General features: G+C 38.8%; 1 pseudogene; it reads left to right on the forward strand.

Annotated features, from left to right (window-relative positions):
• LOC101955963 (antigen WC1.1-like) overlaps window positions 1-17,618 on the forward strand; it is a 120,400-nt pseudogene that overhangs the window by 91,779 nt on the left and 11,003 nt on the right.

Genomic DNA, 17,618 nt, shown 5'->3' on the forward strand with positions numbered 1-17,618 from the left:
ATCTGTAAGTAGATGCCTCCCCAAAGGTCTGAACACATACTCAAAATCACTTCCTGATCAGCTTCAATAGATGCATAATGGATTCTTCAAACTCTATTTATTAGAAAAAAAATAATTCCATAAAAAACACAAACAAAAAATGCTCAAATCTCTGGATAACATCTGTTCATAGTTTAAATGGCAATTCAGTCTTCTTTAATGGGAAGGATGATGTAAAAAATCCTGATTATTTTTGTCACAATAACCAGGTTTCTATCTCACCTATGTAGTGTTATTTTTTCTCATCTCTAAATTGAAAATAAATATCAATTGTTGGTTTTGGACACATATTGGAATTTTTCATTCATTAACAAATGTTATCTTAGTTAGAATTATTATCTGTAAATCTGTGAATTGGAAGTTTCAGGGCATAAAATAGTAAAAAATTAATCCTAATCCTCAGAGAATAGATACAGATTCTATACAAAGAAAAAGGAGATTACAGTATCAAAGAAAGTCAAAAAACACAGATACATTTATAATATAAAGAATAATATGTTCCTATAAAAGAAAAATCCATTTTTACATGATCTATATCTATATATCTCTATATACACACATTTCTTGGAAACACACATATTCATGTATGTACAGGTATGTACATGGGAGAGTGCATACATTCATAACATGAAACAGCAATTTAGAAAGCACATTACAAATTCATTCTCCAAAATTTATCTTCAGACACTTGATCATAGAATTCATATTCTAGCACCACAAGTTGAATCCACACCCCACACTACAACCCTGGAAAATGAAAAGATTTCATACCACTACCTATGAATTGTAGCTTCCTCCTTCTATTTGCTGGTATTTGTTGTTGTTTGTTTTTTCTCCCATAGGATTTGTGCGTCTGGTTGGAGGATACGGACCTTGCTCTGGGAGAGTGGAAGTAAATTCTGGAGGAGACTGGATCCCAGTATCTGATGGAAATTTCACATTAGCCACAGCCCAGGTCATCTGTGCAGAGCTGGGCTGTGGCAAGGCTGCATCTGTCCTGGGGAACCTGCCCTTCAGAGAGGACAGTGAACAGATCTGGGCTGAAGAGTTCCAGTGTGAGGGGCAGGAGCCTGAGCTCTGGTTCTGCCTCAGAGTGCCCTGTCCTGGAGGCAGCTGCCCCCACAAAGGAGCTGTGCAAGTTGTCTGCTCAGGTGAGACTCACAAAAGGACTTTAACCTCCAACCACGCTCTGTGGGGATAATAAAAATATGTGATATTGCTAAACCCTGTCTTCTACCAGGATATACAGATGTTCGGCTCATGAAAAATGGCAGCTCTCAGTTTGAGGGTCAAGTGGAGATGAAGACCTCTGGAGGCTGGAGAGCACTCTGCCTCCCACTGGAATATGGCCAATGCCAATGTAGTTTGCCGTCAGCTGGGCTGTGGAGTGGCCATCTCCACCCCAAAGGGAGCGTACTTTGTGGAAGGAGGAAATGAGATCTGGAGAGACCGATTCCACTGCTCAGGGTCTGAGTCCTTCTTGTGGAATTGCCCTGTGACTGCCCTGGGTGTTCCTGCCTGTGCCCATGGAAACACAGCCTCTGTGGTCTGCTCAGGTAAGAGAGGTCAGGGCTGACTGGTACTTGAGTGACATGGCTCTAAGATCAGACAGCATGGAGAGGTGACTTCAAAAATGAGACATTTTGTGGTGAATTGGGATTCTTATTATCATTCATCTTTCAGCCCTTTCAAGAAATATTAAGAGGATTGGTTTTAAATAGGCATTATAATTTATTGAAATTAATAGATAACACTATATAACAATGAATGACAGCTCTGTCATGTTCCTCACTTTGGACTATCAGAGAGCATCAGCAGCTCCCAGACATCACCTGCACATCCCTCCAGTCATTGTGCCCTTCTGCCCTCCAAAGAAGACCACTCTAACTTTTGCTGCCAAAGAATTTTTTTTCAGGTTTTGAGCTTTATATAAAATCATGTACCATGTTCCTTGTTGTGTCTACTTTGACTCAACATAAGGTTTAGAATTCACCTATGCTTTTATTTTTAGCTCGGCCTCATTTATTTTTATTGCTGTAGAGTTTTCTCCTAAATAACCACAGGATCATGGATTGATTCATTCAAATGATATGGAGATTTGAGTATCTGAAATAATGATCCTACATATTACCATGCCAATATTGTTTGGTGCAAATATGAGTATATTTATATACATTTTAATACTTTCTTTTTATTTTTCCTCTCTTAATATAGTCTTCATTTAGGGATCAAATTCTTCTTCTTGATGAAGCACAGTGTATACATATTTCCCATCCATACACAGAATGTCCTAAAGTCCTTTTTTTTTTGGTACTGTGGATTGACCTCAGAAGCACTGGATCACGTGACCACATCCCCAGCCCTGTTTTGAATTTTATTTAGAGACAGGGTCTTACTGAGTTGTTTAGTGCCTCACCATTGCTGAGGCTGGCTTCGAACTTGCAATCCTCCTGTCTCAACCTCCCAAACCACTGAAATTATAGGTGTGCACTAGTGCACTTGTCTCTATTGTCCTTTTAAATATAACTTTACTACCGTAGATTATAAAAATGTTCTCCAATAGTGTCTTATACATCTTTAGTTACTTTTATTTTACATATAATTTCACAATCTTTCTGGGGTCAGTATTGTATATAGTGTGTGTGATGCTAGAAATGTTTCATATTATTGTTTGGATATCCAATTGACTCAGAATTATTACTGAAAAGGCTTTTCCCCACTGCTGTGTCACCTTTGAAATATACAGGGTATAGATATTTCTGATTCCTGCTATATACTCTAGTTGATTTTGTTCTGTCATTTTCTAGGACTGTAGCCATGCATATTCCCTTAGTTATCATAACCTTATAGTATGTCTGATTAACTTTTTTTAAAGATTTCTTTAAAGTAACTGCTCTAATTGTGTTGTTTTTCCTGCCCAGTGCATTGATCATACTTGGTCTTATGCATTTCACGTACATATTATAAACAACTTCATACATTTATCTTTTATTTGTATTTATTTTATTTATTTTATTTTATAAATAATTTATTTACTTTTTACTTATATGTGACAGCAGAATGAATTGCAATTCTTCTTACACATACAGAGCACAAGTTTTCATATCTCTGGTTGTATACAAAGTATATTCACACCAATTTGTGTCTTCATACATGCACTTTGGATAATCATGATCATCACATTCCACCATCATTTCTAATCCCATGTCCTTTCCCTTCCCCTCCAACTCCTCTGCCCAATCTAGAGTTTGTCTGTTCCTCCCTTGCTCCCTCCCCCTATTCCACTATGAATCAACCTCCTTATGTCAAAGAAAACATTTGGCTTTTTTTTTGATTTGGCTAATTTCACTTAGCATTATCTTTTCTAACTCCATCCATTTACCTGCAAATGCCATGATTTTATTCTCTTTTATTGATGAGAAATATTCCATTGTGTATATATGCCACATTTTTTTTATTCATTCATCTATTGAAGGGCATCTAGGTTGGCTCCACAGTTTAGCTTTTGTGAATTGTGCTGCTATACACATTGCCATGGCTGTGTCCCTGAGTATGCTGTTTTTAAGTCCTTTGGGTAAAGAACAAGGTGAGGGATAGCTGGGTCAAGTGGATGTGAAGACCTCTGGAGGCTGGAGAACACTTTGTGCCTCCCATTGAAATATGGCCAAAGCCAATGTAGTTTGCCATCAGCTGGTCTGTGGTACAGAGGTGAATCTCCAGTTTCAAATGGTGGTTCCATTCTCAATTTTCCAAGAAGTCTCCATACTGCTTTCCATATTTACTGCACGAGTTTGCAGCCCCACCAGCAGTGTATGAGTGTACATTTTTCCCCACATCTTTGCCACCACTTATTGTTGTTTGTCTTCAAAATACCTGCCATTCCGACTGGAGTGAGATGAAGTCTTAGAGTGGTTTTGATTTGCATTTCTCTAATTGCTAGTGATAATGAACATCTTTTTATATATTTGTTGATTGATTGTATATCATACTCTGAGAAGTATGTGTTCAGGTCATTGGTCATTTGTTGAATGGGTTATTTGTTTTTTTTTTGTTTGTTTGTTTTGTGTCTTTTTCTTGGTGTTTAGATTTTTGAGTTCTTCATACACCCTAGAGATTAGTACTCTATCTGATGTGTGAGGAGTAAAAACTTGCTCCCAAGAAGTAGGCTCTCTATTCGCCTCCCAGATTTTTTTTTTGGTTTTATTTTGCTGAGAAGAAACTTTTTAGTTTGAATCCATTCCATTTATTAATTCTTGATTTTAATTCTTGAAGCAAAGGAGTCTTATTAAGGACGTTGAGACCTAATCCCACATGATGGAGATCAGGGACTACTCTTTCTTCTATTAGAAGCAGGGTCTCTGGTTGTATTCCTAAGTCCTTGATCCATGTTGAGTTGAGCTTTGTGCATGGTGAGAGATAGGGGTTTGATTTCACTTTGTTGATACATCTAATACAATAAAATCATGGTGATATTAAATTGAGTTTGAATTTGATCTAAACATCAAAATGAAGCTAGTTGACTTACAATGTATATCTCTAATTTCTCTCAGTGATTATAGATAATTTTTATGAGTTATACTCTTAGTTTTTTTAATGTTTTTGATGCTACTTATGTTTCTTATAATGAAATGTCCTAATAATTAATTCTGCTTATGTTTTAGATAGCTTTTAGCTGCTGTGACATAAAGGTCTGACAGGAACAATTTTAGGAGGTAAAGTTTATATTGATGTTCACAGTTTCAGAGGTCTCAGTCCTTAGATAGCCTACTGTATTCCTTTGGCCTCAAGATAAGGCAGGATATCATGATGGAAGAGTGTAGCAGGAGAAAGCAAGTCAACAGATGGCCACCGAAAAGCAGAAATAGGGAGAACTCTGCTCAACAAGGACAACTTATAAACCCAAAGATACACACCCAGGCACCTACCTCATCAAGCCACACCCTACCTGCCTACAATTACCTCCCAGTTAAAACTATGAGAGGATTAATGTGCTGATTGGGTTAAGGCTCTCATAACATACATCTCACTTTTAAACTTTCTTACATTGTCTCATGCATGAGCTTTTGGGGACACCCAGTATCTAAATCATAACAATTAGTTTTCACATTTGGTTATTTGTGGTTTTGTTTTCCTTTTTCCTCTATCATTTATTTTTATTTTTTTTATAATTTGAGAATTCTGAATAAGCTTCAAGGATAAGATAAAATTCCCAGGTAACCCTGATCAAGATTCCTCAATGCTATTATTTTTCTATATTCTCGCCTCCTTCTGCCATATTTATCCCTGGATATATAAAATGTTTCTGAGTGACTATTAACATTAGGTGGATAAGATGATATGTTCATTTAACCTTCCAATATTTTTCAAGGTTTTTTTAGATAATCACAATGTCATTGCCAAATTCCATAAATTAACTCTCTTTTCTTCTGTCCATGACGGAGAACATGTGATACTTGTCTTTCTGTGTTTGGATAATGAACTTAACATGATGTCCTACAATTTCATCCATTTGATGCAAAAAGTAGAACTTCATTCTTTTTATGGCTGTATTTATATCACATTTTCTTTATGAATTTTTCTGTCATTATGCACCTAATTCCATATGGCAGCTTTTGTGAATAGTGCCACAATAAACATGGAAACATATGATTGCTGTTTCACACTAAATGTAATTTTCCTGGTTGCTATTGCTTTTTAATGCATTATTCCCACCCCATCACCCCCCAAAAATAGCAACACAAATAAAAATATTTTATTTTGCCCATAGTTTCAAGATTCATAAATGTAGCAAAGATTTTTGGCAGTTGCCTCTTATGGTCTCTCATGAGGCTGCACTGGATCTCATCTGCAGCTCAGGTCATTGTAGAATTGACCAAGCTGGGAATCCTGGACAGTTCATTCACATGGCTGGTTGCTTGAAGTTCAACTGAGGCTGCTGAAAGAACAACCTGCAAATGCTCTCTCCCACATGATAGTTTCTACAGAGTAGATTTCCCATTTTAAAGAAAATCCTACTAAGTCAAGAGGAGGAGGCAGGACTTTCATAGCAAGGTTCTCAAGTCAAGCTGTGCTGCCTTCACCACATTCTGTTGTTATAGACAACTCACCACTGTCAGCCCAGATTGGAGGGCAGGAGGAATGGACTGTACAGGTCAATGGACCTTGACACAGATTTTGTGGGTATTTTCAAAAACTAAAATTGTATTAAATATCTCACTTTTTTATTTTCTAATTTGTATTTTTGTGTGATCAACTATGGCTTTAATACCTAAAACTTGTAGAGTATTTAGAATGGTAGGTTCTCTCACCATTTCTCTTAGTATCCTTTTATATTCCTTATGTGTTTGTCTTTCTGTTCTTCACTCTGTAGTTTTCCACTTATTTACCATTTTGTGTTAACCTACAGTGTTTTTAGACTCATCCTCTGTTTTCTTATTTTTAGCTACTGACTTTTTATTGGTTCTTTTAAATTTTATTGACTCTCAATCATTTATTTGATTTTTGTTTTCATTTCTCTAACAATATGCCCATATTGTCATTTATTTATTCATGACTATTTGAAATACCTACAAGGTAATTCACCAATACTGCTTTCTCAATATGTTTTCTTTTTTCTCCTTTGTTCATTTTATTTTATTCATAAACTCTTTAATATGTGCGTTTGTTTGTCTTTCTTTTCTTTTGACAAACATTGTATTTGAAAAAGCATCTATCCTACAAAAACTTCAGAAAATATTTTATTTAACTTCTTCAATTCACTTTATTTTGGCTAGATCACCTTATTCAAAAAGAATTGAAGAATTGAAGTGGCGAAATACTGGGCACCATATCCATGACAAAAATTCTTTTACAAAATATGACACAAGTTTCCAGTTGTTTAATATGATTCTTCCTCTTTGGTCCAACCTAAATTTTACTTGTGTACTCCAGGGAAAAACTGGCAAACATGCTGAGATTTTCAGAGTCTAACCTACTACCATTGAGTGGTCAAATGCCACCAGGGAAAAATCACTGATTCTAATTTTTACTTTTCTCTGAACTTGACTCCTCTAAGTCTTGCTTCCCTGGGAACTATGAAATACTTTCCAACAGAGCTGCTGTATTCACACTTTGCTAATGTCATTCCTGTGACTGTAGCAGATTTACACTCCATTTAACTAAGAGAAAAGTGTGTGTTAGAAGCAGAAGCAGAATCCTTGAAGAGAAGATAGGAAATTACTGATTGTGGGCTATAGTTTTCAGATTTCATCACTGGATGATTGTCAAGTTTAAACCAATTTTCTGCTTTCTAACCCCTTTAGTAGGAAGCCAGACCCAGATGCTACCCCAGTGCAGTGACTCCTGGTCTGACCCAGCAGGCTCTGCAGCCTCAGAGGGCCATACTGCCAACTGCTCAGGTGAGCAAGACCTCCAGCACCAGAGCCTTCCCATTTCCTGTATAACTGCCCACTGAAATGACCCTGTCTCTCCTCAGACAACAGACAGCTCCGCCTGGTGGATGGGGGCAGTCACTGTGCAGGGAGAGTGGAGATCCTGCAGCAGGGCTCCTGGGGCTCCATCTGTGATGACAGCTGGGACCTGAATGATGCCCACGTGGTGTGCAGACAGCTGGGCTGTGGAGTGGCCTTGGAGGCCACCATCTCTGCTCACTTTGGAGAGGGATCAGGGCCCATCTGGCTGGATGAGCTGAACTGCACAGGAGAGGAGGCCCATGTGTGGCAGTGCCCTTCCCTGGGCTGGGGGCAGCACAACTGCAGTCACAAGGAAAATGCTGGGGTCGTCTGCTCAGGTATGTGCACAGGCTGGGAGGTCTGGGAGGGTGTGCAGGATGGTGTCTGAGCATTGTACAGGGGTTGGGACAGGGCAGAGGGAAAGGACAATTCTTGTCCTTCCAAAAGAGAACATGAGGTGTTTCTGTTTTCTGCTGCAGCATCTGAGCTTCTTCTGCTTCCTTCCTAGCACTGTCCCCTGACACAGTCATTCTCTACAATGTCCATTAAAAGCAGTCATCACTCTTCTGTGACCTGTGGGTGCAACATCCTGACCCACTGAATTAGATTTCTATTTCTGCTATAACAAGTTACCATAGACTGAATGACTCAAAACAGCACATATATGTCATCCTATGGTGTGTAGATTAGAATTTTTAACAAGGTCTATGTGGGCTATAAACAACATGTGAGCGGGTTGTAACAGCTGAAGCTTTGGGAAGACTCATTTCCTTCCTTTTGAAGCTTTTAGCATTTGACTGAATTTCTCGTCTCATGGCTTCTTTTTTATTCAAAATGACAACAGGGCAATATTCTGATCATCTTTTCAAATTCACATCTCCTTATGATGAGGGGTGAAAGAATCATCTGATTTTGATGATAGACTTCTGGGGTATGATTAGATCGCACTCAGCTACTAATCCAGGCTGATACAGAATAATCCACAAAAGGATCTTTTCTTAATTGTGTCTTAAAAGCACTTTGGCAATGAGGTAAAATATCCACACACTCCCAAGATCAGGCAGTGGACAGTCTGTGCAGCCTGTCCAGACAGTGGACAGCCTGTCAGCTCTCTTCAGTCTCCTTTTCTAGGATCTGTCAGATGATTTGTCAGGTAGTAAATGAAGTTTCTTTTCCACAGAGCCCCCAGGTCACTGTTCCTTCTGTTCATTTGCTTATATTACATTATTGTAGAAACAGAAAGAGAGGTACAAGTTAGCAAAACAAGATAAAAGGACAAAACTTGTAGTCTTCCACCTAGTGGACACTTCTTCAGCCGAGTCAGCAGTGAACACTCACTACTTAGGAATAAAGAAAAAAAAAAAACAGCAGTTAGATTTCAATAATCCTGACCCCTGTTTTCTTCCTCTTGCTTTTAGACTTCCTGGATCTCAGGCTGGTGAGCGAGGACCAGGAGTGTGCTGGGTGGCTGGAGATTTTCTACAACAACTCCTGGGGCAGTATATGCCAAAGCCCCATGGAACCTGTGACCTTGTCTGTGATCTGCAGACAGCTTGGCTGTGGGGATACTGGGACTCTGGATTTCTTGGTACCTTCGAGGGAAGGTTCTAGACCCCACTGGGTGGATGGAATTCACTGTCGAAAAACTGACACCTCTCTCTGGCAGTGTCCTTCTGACCCCTGGAAACATCAATCTTGCTCTGCAAAGGAGGAAGCTCATATCACATGTACAGGTGACCGACTGTCTACTTCTATGGGTCTGTCCTATACCTGTAGGTTGTTGTCAGGAAAGGTTCATATATTTAAAAATAATGGATGAGTTGAAATAAATCTACAACATGAATCCTGGTTAGAGATTACTTGACCCACCTGTTGCAATCCTGTTTCAAGGTAGATGTGAGAAAACCAGCAAAGATAGCAATTTATGTGAAAAGTACCAGATAGCGAACTTAGCATATGGTAGCACAAAGTTACACTCTGATGAACATTCTTAGCAATTAGCTAATGCAGTCTTACATTGTATTAATTACTCTGTATTTCCTTAGTGAGATGGTGAATGATTGAACCTCAGTAATATACATTGTTTTCTATGAGTTATCACTTCGTTCCCCACTATCACCACACATAATGAAGCTTAATCATCACATTAAAGGCTTGGTAGGCATTAGGGTGATCATTTGTTTCAGATGAGGAAAATGAGGTTTGGAGTAAGCACTTCATCTTTCTGACACTTTAGTGAGTGGCAACTTGGGGAATTCAATACAATGGGCTGTTCATTCTGAAATCCACTACAGCTGTCAAACAACCACTCAGATTAGTTTGTTAATATAAGTAATTGGGTGATTTGTAGGTAGAAACAATTCCAGGCAGGAAAACAGACACATGAAGAACACTCCTGCTCTCATGGAGTTTTCACTCCAGCCTGATGATACACACCATGCATGAAGTTTATTGTCACAAAGGCATGGTAGGTGCTGTACAAATATGTGCATTGAGGAAGAGAGAAACCATATTTAGGTTGAGAAAGAAAGGAGGAGAAGAGGTGCAATGCAAGAAGAAAGTAGAACATTTTTTTCAGTGTAATTACTGAGGTAAAAAGAGCATGGTGACCTTCAGTTACTGATGCAGTCTCATCCTGAGCAGAACAGGAGGAGGATGGAGAAGAGCAATGCATGATTACCTGCATGGGTAAGAAGAGCACAACACCTCTCCCACACATGACCCAATAACGATCTTGTTGAAAAGCTGTTTCTTAGTCTTCTTCTCTGGCACATCAGGAGGAAGTGCTATGAGATGAGGGGCCTGGTCTCCCCTCATTTTCTTCTTGAATTGATCTCCTTACAGTGCCAGTGGTCTTGGTTGATACTGTTCCTCTGAGCCACATGCTACTGCAAACTAAGGTGCCCACTTCCTCCCTCTCTCAGGAAACATTAATGGGGCCTGAAGCAAATTTGTGCCTAATATCTTCTAACTTCTTACGAACTAAAATGTAGGGCTGGGGTTGTGGCTCAGAGGTAGAGCACTTGCCTAGCACACACAAGGCCCTGGGTTCAATCTTTAGCACCACATAAAAATAAGTAGATAAAATAAAGGTATTGTGTCCAACTACAACTAAAAAGTAAATATTTTAAAAAAAAGAACTGTAATGTGTAATGTGTCCTTTAGACTCATGCTCTGATAAAAACCTGGTATCCTCTAGAAACAATGATTTTCTTATTAGTAGGAGGCTCTGCATTTCCTTTTAAACATGCAATCTTTTTATCGCCAAATCAGAGAATATTTTTGCATCACCTTTTCATTTTCAGCAATTTCTTTCCTTTTTCTCCACGTCCAGCAACATTAAATTTGCCCCATGAGGTGACACTGGCCACCACTTCTGTTGGTGTCACTCTCCAGCCTGGTCACTCCCCCTCATCCAGGAAGGCTGCAGTACCAGGCTCACCAGGCTCCTCTGCCTCCTGTTCCTGGTGCTGTCAGCATCCTTGAACACAAGGGAGATAACATCCTGGCCTCTCCAGACCTGAATTTCTCCCATTGAAATGCTCCCTCACACCCATATCCATTTATAGCCACCCTTTTGACCTTCACTAACTGTCCAGCTTGGGATCTTGATGGCATTATTCACTTCTCTGACTGTTGCTTCTTCTCCCTATGACACATATCCATGATGCAACTTTTCCAGATATTTTATCCTCATGCAGATTCTAAATGTTTTCCCTTATCAGTTTTTCAGTTTTCCAGTCTCCTCATGATTGTACATGTTCTTCATACCCTGATTAAATTAAATAATATCCCATTATAATCATCCCCCTTCATTACACCCAACTCTCTAGTCTCTTCTGTAATTCAAAAAATAGTATTACCTCTGACTTAATCCCATCAGAAGATCAATTCACCAATTGGATTAAGACTTATGAGAATCTTAACTCTTATAACCCAATCATTTCTCCTCTAAAACTTTTGCATTGTCTTATCAGGAGCTTTGGGGGGCACCTCACATTCAAACCATAACACCCACCAGGGCGTGAGCAGGGATAGGTAATGATAATATTAAGGTGCAACCTCACTCTTGTGGCTAGAAGTATAGTTCAGTGACACAGCACACCGAAAACTGTTCAAGGTTCTTAGCTTAATCATGATCATAATTGAGAGAGAAGAAAATGAATAACAGCAGTAGCTACCACAGACACATAAATCAGCTATAAAAATACTATAAAATATAGTAATAATCAATTAAAATCAATAACAACTAAAGAATAAATATAGAATGAACAAGAAAGTAAATTATAAAAGGAAAAATAATTCAAAAGGAAAAAACTCGTAGAGAAGAAGAGGAATAAAAAATAACAAGAAAATCATTTTATATAAAAATGATGAGAAAGAATTTTTCATTTAAAGAATTTTATTTTATTTTTTTATTGGTTGTTCAAAACATTACAAAGCTCTTGACATATCATGTTCCATACATTATATTCAAGTTGGTTATGAACTCCCATTTTTACCCCAGATACAGATTGCAGAATCACATCTGTTACACATCCACATTTTTACATAATGCCCTATTAGTAACAGTTGTATTCTGCTACCTTTCCTATCCTCTACTATCCCCCCTCCCCTCCCCTCCCAACTTCTCTCTCTACCCCATCTACTGTAATTCATTTCTCCCCTTGTGAGAAAAGCGAAATTGCATGGTAATGGAGGGAGACACTCATTGTTATACAAAATCACACATAAGAGGTTGCGAGGGGAACGGGTAAATATAGAATTTTAAAATGAATTAAATATATACTAATAAGGTAAATATAATAATGTAGATATTAAAAATAAAAAAAATGTCAAAAATCCTCCCAAACAAAATACTTGCATACAGACACTTATTCCCTGGTCATTTAGACACCTCTTTCCTGGCCATTTAACATTTGAATCCAGCAGGTGTCCCCAGGCTAAAAAAGAAGCCAACTGTAGATCCTTTGAATTCCATCAAAATGAGCTAGGAGCAGGTGTGATGGCGAACACCTGTAATACTAGCAGCTCAGGAGGCTGAGGCAGGAGAATTGCTAGTTCAAAGCCAGCCCCAGCAACAGCCAGATGAGACACTAAGCAACTCAATGAGATCCTGTCTCTCTATAAAATACAAAATAAGACTGGGGATGTGGCTCAGCAATCAAGTGCCAGTGATTTGTGGACCCAACTGGTGGGCCCACACCTCATGCCCTTGGGGTCTAGCCAAGTGTCCTAGCCATGGTGAGTCTCTGGAATTCCTGTGAAAAGTGGTGCAAGCAATCAAACTACTGAGCTCCACCCAGGAGATGGGGCACATGAATGGGGTGAATCATCAGATTTGATCTCTGAGCTTTCAATCCAGGCCTCTCTGTGCAGCCACATGAGACTGGAGTCACTTCTTTTCACATAGAGAAGGACCACGTATCAATGAGGCTTCTAGTCCTTTCTCTGCTGCCATTTCAGTGTGTTTGTGGAAGTAAGTCTTCCTATCCGAGACTGTAAGTGCTCACATCTTCCATCTAGTTTCTGTGAGGGATGACCAAAGGACACGTGTATTATAATGAATCCATTTTATAATTCCAGCACAATTTTGCTCCTACAATAGTACCCTTCTCAAGATGGCCCCTGGTTATAGCACTCTGAGACCTTGCTGAGCAATGTGATAAATTTCTTCTCCAAATATGGCTTGTTATATGGAAGGCATCCATCTCAGAACAACAACCCAAATTTGATCTAAAACTTGTGTAAGAACAATGTGTTTCTCCCACAGGTAAGACAGCTGGATTTGAAGTTGAAAATTGCTTTGTATTTTACTCTGGGCTGCATTAATGCTTCTCCATATTGTTAACATTTCTCATCATTTCTTCATTGGTTCCCAGTTTTCTTCCTTGTTCTCTTCTCAAAATACAGTTTCTCCTGTGTTCTCTGGCTCTTGTCACTCACAGAGTCACAAAAAGTGAACTTCTATTCTACTATTTGCCTCCTCCTCAAGAACTCTTGGCAGGAAATCCAAGCACAGATTGGATATATTGGGGGATAAGTAATATTCTATGATTCCTAGTGGCATTTGGGCAATGCCAATATCTGATATCATCTATTCAGGGAGGTTTCCCAATCTACCTGAAGTGAACACAAATTTAAATTTTAATATCTATATTTGAAATATGAAGCCTAGAATCAATAGTGAAATATATTACATTAGCTATGTTTTGTCTTATGATCCATTCACTTCCAATCTTAATTCCTGGATAATTTCATTCCCCCCCCCACCCTCTGGATTCATGGCTGTCACCTGAGACTTCTGAGGATCTCATCCCCATTTCCTACCCCATGTGCTCTCATCCTTCCAAATCTCAGGCCATGAATAGTCACGTGTATGTGCTTTACAAGAAACCAATTCGGATACTGGCCTATTCATTCAGAAAAGACACTTTCAGCTAATCAAATTAAGTATCAATCAGAAAAAGACACTTTCAGCTACTAAAAATAGAAATCTTGGCATTTCTCAAATAGTTTTGTCACATCATATGCAGAACTCTACCAACAGCAAGTTTTACTCTGACCAGATCTACATAATAACTTCTACCTAAGACTACTCACTTGATTATGTTGTGTTTGATTTAATTTCTTATTTTTTTCACAATTAATTTTCTCAGGTTATGTTAGAAACTCAGACTTACCTGCTACCCTAGTATAATGAATGGTTCCATGTCTTACTCAGTAAGTTCTGCATTCTGAAAGTACATGCTGCCAACTGCTTGGTTGGGAAGGCAGTACCACATGAAAAGAGAACCTTTCACATTCTCCTTTTAAACACAACCATTGACATGATTCTTTCTCTCAGAGAGCCCACAGCTCCGCCTGGTGGATGGTGGCAGTCGCTGTGCAGGCAGAGTGGAGATCATTCACCAGCATTCCTGGGGCACTGTCTGTGGTCACAGCTGGGACCTCAATGATGCCCATGTGGTGTGCAGACAACTGGGCTGTGGAGTGGCCTTCAATGCCTTGCTCTATGCACAATTTGGAGAGGGATCTGGACCCATCTGGCTGACAAGGCTGGCATGCACAGGAAAGGAGGCCTACTTGTGGAATTGCCCTGCCCTGGGTTTGGGAAAGAACAACTGTGAGCACTATAATGATGCAGGAGTCATCTGCTCAGGTATGGTCAGTGAATTCTCCACTACCTGAGACATTGGAAAGCTCCAGGAAGTAGTATCTTATCTCTGGAGGAATAAGAGGTGAACTGTCCAGAGAGGACTAAGAGATCTTTTCCTGAATCTGAGGATTCAGGGGTAACAGTGGATGACAGACTTCATTTATTCCTGTCCTGTAAATGTCTGATTGTATTCTCTTGCTTCTCAACTCTCTTACTTCACAAGATATTTTTTGTAGACCATTTTAACTTAAAGTCAATTTTCATACTTTTTATTCTATAATTTAAAAGGTTTTATTCCTTAGGATTGCAAATAAGTTAGCACACACACTCTGTTTGCAGCGCTTTTCAAAGGACAGACAAGAATGAGGCCCTACTTTTCTCAGTTGAATTGAGTGTTTGTAGATGTATAGTCAGGAATATTTTTGTACTGGGTTAGTGGGTATGTGGGCACAGAGATCAAAGACACTATAAAAGAATTTATGGATTATTGCAAAGTTGCAATTTTTCTTTCCAGATTTAGATATCAGAATTTTTATGTCATTGGCAGGAAGGACCAGAGGTCTGTTATCTCTCACAAAACACCATGTAAGCAGTTTTGCACACACCAAACAATTTGATGAGAGAAAATAAACCAGGTGTATGAAAAGAGAAGAAAGCAGGTGATTTCCAGCTTTTATGATAATAAAAAGAAAAGCACTTCAAAAGAAAGAATAAAATAAGAGTTATCCTTTCCCTTAATCCACGCAGCCCAACATGAAGAAATATGCATTTTTCTTGGGGAATGGAAAGGTCTAAGTCAATGCGTTAGACTTGAAACTCAGAACTAGGAAGGTGCCCAGTAGGTTCCAATAATCCTTGATCCTATGACAGTATAACCATTGACATGATTTTTTTCTCTCAGAGAGCCCACAACTCAGACTGAGACTCTGGAACTGTGTTTAGTTTGGCATCAAAGAGACTGTCTCCACCCTCACTCTTCCAAGCTGTCTTGGCAGAAGGAAATCAATACTCTATTGTCTAAGGAGCAGGACATAAGAACAGATGTAGAATTTTGTTTTTGAGCACAATGCTAGGCACATTCTGATGATACTCAATACTCAGTAGGAATTAGAGGCCTCAAATGTAGGACAGAACTCATAGAGAGAGCATGACCTGTGAGCTGTGGGACATACTTAATAAGAGCCTGTGGCTGGTTGCAGGAGTCTTGGGACATGAGTCCACCTTAGCAATAGGCAGCTCATAGCATTGAGGGCCTTGGTCCCTACACAGGGCTGTGTTACCTTGGCAGGCTGAGGCCTCAGTGTGTTACATATCTTTGCAGCATTGGTGGCCACAGGACCACCCTCCTCACTCCTTCCCCAAGCCCCAGGGAACACACTTTGGAGAGAGTTAAGTCTCTGCTTGGGATTTAAAGTGTACATGGGCACCCAAATTTGACCTGGACCCTTGAGCTCTTGTCATAACATATTATAATACAGCTTTCAAAGATGAAAGATAAAGAGTCTCAAGGAATCAAGAATAAAGACACAAAGAACACATAGGGTATCCTAATTCACCTGACAATTAGCTTCCCAACAGGAAACTTACAGGCCAGAAGTGAGTGTCATGTGATTTTCATAGAACTGAAGAAAAAATTTGCAAATAAAAAATACAGAACATTTCAAAGCTGTCCTTTATAAACAAAGAAAATACAAAGGTATTATTAGACAACCACCTTCCCCCCAAAATTACCATATAATATAGTAATCACTGCTGAGTATATATCCAAAGGAAATGAAATCAGGATGTTGAAGACACCTCTGTACTCTCATGTTTATGGAGTACTACTGACAGTAGTTGAAAGGGAAATAATCTAAGTGTCCATTAACTTATATATGAATACAGTGAAGTACATTTACATAATGAAATACTCCTTGCCCCCGCCCCCCCAAAATGAAATCCTTTCATTTGCTGCAACATGCATATACCTGAAAATCATTAGGTTAAGTGAAATGAGTCAGGCAAAGAAGAACAAGGGTCTTCTAATCTCACTATGTGTGAAACCTGAAAGAGTTGACCTCATAAAAATTTAGTAGTTTAGACTGAAATTGTGATTTCCATAGGCTGGAAAGTGTACGGTTAGATAGGGAATGATCAATCAGTTATACGTTTTACTTAGATAGACCAGAAGTCCTTGTGCACCATTGCACAGTACAGTGACTATAGATAGCAATAAGAAAACCTATTTCAAAAAGCAAGAAGAGAGAGTATTGGAAATTTTCACAAATGAAAATAAAAAGTGTTTGAGGAAATATGATAACACAGTATATACATGCATCAAGAATCAATTTACTGCAGTAATTGGTATACTATTTATATTTTAGGTATTAGTTGAAACAAGTTTAAATGAAAAAAGGAGAAAAATGCTATGGGTGACAAGATATGAGGGAAGTTTATATAGTTTATATGTGATGGATTCAGTAATACAAGAGAAATGCACTGTGAGGTAAATTTGATAAGAATGAGAACAATGGAACATTTTGAGGAAGACAGAGGAAACTTCCAGGTCTGGGGGTGGCAACAGAGGATTAACAAAGAGCTTATAAGGATTATCTGAGCAGCACTTAAGACCCTCGTGTAGGGTGGGAAATCTATGTACATTTGTGTGAGTTCTGGACACACTTGCTGTGTCAAAGAAGAATGATTTGTAAGTGTAACTAAAAGTTGAGGTATTGAGGTCAGAATGGGGGAGGAAATGGTCCCATGGATTATGGATTACACCTTTTTAAGAAACTTGAAACTTTCCCAAAGCAGCAATGTGTCCTGAAGCAAAGAATCAGACAAGGATAGATCTGATTGCAATCTTTAGTGAGAATGATTCATGTGAATCAGTGGACTTCTGCAGATGCCATTTTTCCCCCCAAACAGGACTCTCATAAACTTCAAATGGCTTGAAATTGTTTGTTTTTGTTCTCATTATTTCCTTTAAA

Source organism: Ictidomys tridecemlineatus, chromosome 6 (assembly GCF_052094955.1).
Source record: "Ictidomys tridecemlineatus isolate mIctTri1 chromosome 6, mIctTri1.hap1, whole genome shotgun sequence".
Lineage (NCBI taxonomy): Eukaryota > Metazoa > Chordata > Mammalia > Rodentia > Sciuridae > Ictidomys > Ictidomys tridecemlineatus.